This window comes from Castor canadensis, chromosome 11, assembly GCF_047511655.1.
Source record: "Castor canadensis chromosome 11, mCasCan1.hap1v2, whole genome shotgun sequence".
Classification (NCBI taxonomy): domain Eukaryota; kingdom Metazoa; phylum Chordata; class Mammalia; order Rodentia; family Castoridae; genus Castor; species Castor canadensis.
This window is the reverse complement of record NC_133396.1, coordinates 70,783,442-70,790,238: the sequence shown is the minus strand read 5'-3', so window position 1 is coordinate 70,790,238 and position 6,797 is coordinate 70,783,442.

Genomic DNA, 6,797 nt, shown 5'->3' with positions numbered 1-6,797 from the left:
TTATAGTGGCCCATGTGCTCTTCAATATTTTGTGTGAGTTCACTCATCCTTTCCTACTTCCCTCCACTCTATTGTTGAACTCACCCACTGGCTTTTGTATTGTGGCTATTATATTTAAATTTTTTGATATCCATTGGTTCTTTTTAATATCTTCTGTTTCTTTGCTAAACTATCTAGTTTTTCATTTTTTTCAGACATTGTTGTAATTGCTTGTTGAAACATTTTTATGATGGATACTCTACAGCTCCTCTCAGATAACTCCAATATTTCCATCATCATGGTGTTGGCATTTATTCAAACACAGTCTTTTATAATTTAGTTGTGAGCTTCCTGGCCATTGGTTTGATGAATGATTTCTTATTGAAACTTAGATGTCTAGGTGCTATGAAACTGGATTTATTTAAGCTTTCTGTTTTGATGGCTTATTCTGGCACTACTTTGGCAGGGAAGGGAGGGACAGGCTAGGTGCCAGATAGGATGAGAGTCCAAGCTCCCAGGTCTCCAGGAATCCCTCAAAGTGGTGCTTCTTGCTTCTGTTGGCAGGGACTGGTGTTGGCCTCACTAGACCTAGCCTCACTAGGCCTCTCCTATAAAGTGGGGGGAGATGAATGACATCATCAATGTTAGGTGGGCATGGAAATTCAGCCTCCCACATAGTTTCCATTGACATTCTGGTGGGGAATTTTGTTGCCTCCTGGAGAGGATGGAAGTTGTGGCCACAGACTCAGCCATCTCTGTGTCCACCTGGAAGGGAATTGGGAGCCAGTGTCACAAGAAAGAATGTAGTCTCTGCCCTCGTCCCTGGCCTGAGTGGGTGTGGATGAAATGACAGGTGTTGGTTTCCCCTGTCCACCATAGTTTCCCACTAGTTTAAAGCAGTTACAGTCTTAAAGGCTTTTGGCTTGATAATGTTGTACGTTTCCTGTCCTTTGAGTGAGGGAAAAGTCTTCTGCCCGTGTCTATTGATAATTCTGTTTCCAGCTTTCTTAGTTCCAAATCTGGTATGTATGAATCAAAAAGTAAAGCCAAGGAACTGAACACAATGTCACTCCTTTGATGATGATGTCCCTTGCTGGTCTGCCTCAGAATCTTCTCTTGTTTGCTTTCTATGTAATGTCCAGGGGTTTGGCAGCACTCAGAACAAAAAAGTAAAGATAATATATTAACTCCATATTCTTTTTAAAACTGACTTTAAAAAAACAAAAAACCAGAGAAGTGAGAACACTCTATACTCTAACACAAAAACAAATTAAGGTCATCCCAAGAAAAGAAAACTAGAGGCCACCATTCTTTAGGAATGTAGATGCAAAAGTTCTCAACAAAATGCTGTCAACCATATCCAACAATAAGTGAGTGATTATACACCATGAAGTGGAATTTCTTCTGGAAATGCAAGGCTGTTTTGACATCTGAAAATCAATCAGTGTAATATTCCATATTAGTAGAAATAAAGGGCAAAAGCCACACACTTATCTCAAGAAACACAGAAAAGGCATTTGGCAAAAATCCATCACCTTTTCATGCTCAAAATGCTAGGAATGGAAGGTGCTTTCTCACCTAAAAAAGTTGTTATATGAAAACCTACGGCTGACATACTTAATGTCTTCAGCCTTCCTTCTGACAACAGGAACAAGATCCACTTCCATTGAGCACCTAACCAGTATATTTTGTCAATTAAACTAAATATAAGGCCTCAAAACTGTAAAGGAAGAAGTAAAACTGTCTCTCTTTTCAAATGATGCAGTCTTCTACATAGAAAATCCTGCAAAATCCAGTGAAAACCTTGAAGAACAAATAACAAACCAGGTAGGATTCAAGATCAATATACAAAAGTCAATAGTATTTCTATATGCCAGAAATGAGTAACTAAATGAAACATGAAAACAATTCCCTGTGTAATAGTACCAAAATAAAAAATTCATTTGATGAAATTCAATAAATGAAACAAAATATTTAAATATTTGATATTATCAAACACCACTGAAAGAATTAAAGAAGACATAAGTTATTTTTAAAAATCTTGTATTTATAGATTGGAAGACCTGATATTGTTAAGATGACAAGGGCTGGTGTTGTGCTTAAGTCTGCACTTGCCTAATAAGTATGAGGCCCTGGGTTCAATACCCACTACCACCTCCCCCCAAAAAAAACCCCTTCAAATTGCTATACATATTTAGTAACCCAAGTGAAAATTCTAGCTATCTTGTTTGCAGAAATTGATAAACTGATCCTCAAGGAAAATGTAAGACCCATGTGAAAAGAAATTACAGTGATATTGGAAAAGAACAAAGTTGGAAGACTCACACTTTCTGTTAAGATAATACAGTGAAAGATTAATATAAGCTATCTTAAACTGATATGAAGGTAGATACATAGATCAGAGGAATAGCACTGAGTGTTCAGAAATAAACCGACATGTTTATGGATATCTCTTTAACAGGATACCAAGACAATTAGTTGGGAAAGCAACGATTTTCTCAATGAGTGATAATGAGGTAATTGGATCTCCACACACAGAGATGAATTTGAACCACTCTCTTATGCTGCATACAATTTAAAACAGATTAAAGATCTAAATGTAAAGCCTAAAACTATACAAATATTAGAATAAAAGGACTATGTTAAGTTTTTATATCATTGAATTGGCTGACAGTTTCTTAGATGTGATGCCAAAGTAATAAAAAAATAGATAACTTCACCAAAATTCAAACACTTTGTACTTTGGTCTTCATTATTGAGAAACAAATAGAAAACCTAAAGAATAGAATAAGGTGTTTGGAAATCATCTATCAAGCTGGGGATTAGTATTCAGACCGCATAAAGAACCTTCTCAGCTCAATGACAAAAAAAAAGGTCAAATAACTGAATTAAAATATGACTGATGGCTTTGACTAGCCATTTCTAGGAAGGGACATTTATAAATAGCCAGTAAGTACATGAAAATGTTCAACATCATTCGTCACTAGGGAAACAGAAATCAAAATTACTTGATAACCACTATGAGGGCTGAAATTAAAAAAGACAGATTCAGAAGTGTTGGTGAGCACATAGAAACCAAATGTGTAGAAACACTATTAATTGAGAATGAAAAAAACATTAGTCTGACTGCAAAATGCCACTATAGAACAATTTGACAATTTCTCAATAAGTTGAAGATAAAGTTGCCATAGGGCTAAATTCTTTGCCTAAGAATATGCCCAGAGAATGGAAAACAAATCTCCACACAAAAACCTGTACACCAGTGTTCACAGCATCATTATTCATAAAAACAAAAACATGAATATAACCCAAATGTCCATCAATTGATGCATAAGTAAACAAAATGTGGTATACAAACCCTGGTACATTATTTGGCCATGGTACATTATTTGATATGTGCTGTAAACATGGATGAACTTTGGGAACCTAAGGCTAAGTGAAAGAAGTCAGACATGTATGATTCCACTCATGTGAAATGTATACAATAGGAAATTCATAATCATGGAGAATATATTAGTAGTCACCAAAGACTAGGAAGGGGAATGGGAGTGTCTACTAACGGGTACAGTTTCTTTGGAGGATGGTGACATTCTGGAATGAAATAGTGATAAGAATTGTACAATTTTGGGAATATACCAAAAGCATTGACTTATACACTTTAAAAAGTGACTCTTATGTAATTTAAATTATATCTTAAAAGGTTGCATAAAGGAAAATTGGTATGTATAAGCTTCACCCTTTTGAGTGTGTTGGCACATTCTCATATTTTTCGGTTTCCATTCTTATTCTTTGTTTGAAGAGATTGTCTAGATTTTTTAATTTGGATTTTTAAGGAGTCATTCAATTTTTTCATATTTTAAGCTTTAGTCCTATCCCTCATATGCATATTTCTTTAGGGCTAATTCATACACAAACCTAACCCTAATCCTAACTCTAACCCTTATACAAACTCTCACTGGGGAAGGATTTAAGGTCAAGCCTAATTTGTAAGTCTATGTCATCTCTTGCTAGAGAGATTTTTTAGAGTCATAAGCTCCCAAGCCCAAAATTATTACCCTCACTTTTTTTCACACTATTAGGGATTTGAACTCAGGGCCTCACATTTGCTAGGCAGGCACTCTACCACTTGAGCTACCCAACTAGCTGGCTCCATTTACTCTCACTCCACCAAGAAACACTCCACATTGGGACTTGAATTAGTCTGTGTTTTGTTACTATAACAAATTTTATAAAGAAAATGAATGTATTTAGCTCATAGCTGTAGAGGTCCCAGGGCAGGGTGCTGTCATGGGCTCAGATCTGGAAAGGGGTCCCCCCCCCAGCTGGGTCCCATCATGGAGGAAGTGCATGTGAGAGGGAGAATCACACCTGTAACAGGAATGCAGAGATGTAGCAGTGCCACACTGCCTTCCAAGGGAACATCGCCCACTAGCCTAAGGACTTCCTACTAGGTTTCATCTCTTCAAGTTCACACCATCATCACCACACTGAGGATCAACATTTTAGGCCACAAACCCTTGGGGAAGGGGATACATTTAAAAACATCCCAGCCATAGCAGAGTTTCACCTGTAAAGTCCCAAAGAGACAGATATGGATCTGAAGTAGTAGTCTCCAGGGAGGACCCATGAACTTTGAGTAGGCTGGGTGAGGAAGAGATGCTTATGACCTTTCAGACAGGGCCTGTGCACTAACTATTCATTTCAGAGGCATTTGAAAGAGTAAAGAAATCGGTCCTTCTCACATCTCAACATTTAGGTGATTCTGAGTTCCCAAAATCTGTGACACTATATAGATTATATAGATTTAGGGCTTTGAAACACAGTCCAATTGGTTAAATAGTCTTGAAAGAACTTGTTTATTCTCTCTGGTGATAATTAGTAATTCTATTTAAATGTTAAACAACAGGGACATACTGTGAAATGCAACACAAAAACATGAGTTTTGAAGGTAAAACTATCTAGCTTGTAGCCATTTTAGTCTAAACTGACATCAGTTCTGTTGAGGTCCTTCCCCTCTGCCTAAAAGAATATTTTGGGCAGAAATATTTGAAGACAGTGTTCTAATCAACAGCTTACCGACACTGATGACACTGTGACTGAGAAAAATGCTGTCATGTTTAAAGACAGTGGTAATTTCCTACGTACTGACTACTAGAAAGTACATTGTGTTTCTGGTACCGCACTGGGTTTTTGCCTGACTTAACTTGATGTTCTTTCACAGGAGTAATTCATGTACTAAAATGATCATTGTCTGGATTTCCATAGCTGCTTGATTATGGTTTCGAGTGCCCCCTTTGACCCAGGGCCTGATGAAGGGTTTGTTTTGGTTGTCAGAGGTGGACGAATGTGTAACACAGTGCGATTTTTGAAGCGTTCCCATCCTTCTCTTGATGTTTAGAAATATTAGTAAAACACTTGGCTTTATCACATTGCAAGGTATCATTGTAAAAGGCTCATAACATTGATGTTAGTTTTGACATACTGTTTCCAGGAAAGGGCTGAGGGAGGAGGCTTGGTGGCAGGCATCTGTGGAGAACACCACTAAATGTCTTTTTAAAACATCATTCTCCAACTTTCCCATCTGCTACATACTGGATTCATGCTGCAAATACCAAGTTTAATGGAACATACATCCAGAATGTAAAACACTTTGGAAGGGGAATGAATAATAGGCTCCAATTCCCGCCTGGTTAAATGTTTACTCTAATAAATGAGTTTCTGCACAGCTGTTCAGTGGGATAATTTCTCATGGTGGCTGGTCCTCATTTTCATCTTTGAAATGCTTTTTAAAATCATGGAAGGAATATTTGGTTTTTAAATTGAGCGGATTACGGATAATCTCATTAGCAATCTGGATGTTTTCATTTTGTGGGCAGCTTCTTTGTGAATCTTGGGAGATTCTGCCCCCAAACAACTTACCTGAATTGAACAGTATGTGTCACGCACACTGGTGTGAATCTGTGCTCTTTAAAGCAGCCTGGAAGGTGACGAGGGAATGTTCCAGTGGGTGTTTGTGACAGTAAGGCTGCATAACAAACCATGTCCAATGTTTGGGCCATACAACAAAAAGTATCACCTGTGGCTCATGAATATGAGAATCAGCTTGTCTGGACTGATCTGGATGTGGTTCCAGGCCATGGCTCTAAACATCTGTTGCAAGGTACCTTATTTCTCCCAGTCAAGTGGGCAGCCAGCCATGTTCCCTTTATGTTGATGTCAGGGTGCAAAAGGAAAAACATAATGATGCACATCATTGGGTAATGCCTCCCGCTGGCAAAGCAGACATGCGGTTTAACCCAAAGAGGCAGTGAAATATATTCTGCTTTCAGTTGGAGGAACTGAAAGACCACAGAGCCATATGTACACATAGAGAAAAGGACAATGAATTGGAGCCAAAATTTCAGACTACATGGTGAAATGAAGTAGCTACAGTGTAGTGGCAATTTTTAACTGCTTCTTCTTTTTTAAGATTTTTTTCAAGGTATTAGAACCCCCCTTTAAAACAATTTTATATAGATCTCAATTTATGAGACAGAAATGTTGGGGCTACTCCAGTGGGAGGGTAGAGAAGAGTGAGGCCGAGGACAGGATGGCCAGGTAAAATGCAGCATGCCCAGTTGATTTTTGTATTTCAGATAAACAATGAATAATTTTCTAGTATAAGTATATCCCATGGTGTCCTTTTGTTTTTCTTCTTGCTAAATCTATCAGCTGTAATTGAAAGCAACACTGTGGACATCCTGCCACTTCTTGTTCTACGTGCTGGGTTCAAATTCACCTCCACCCCTGCACACTCATATAGGGCCATGCTTCTCTCC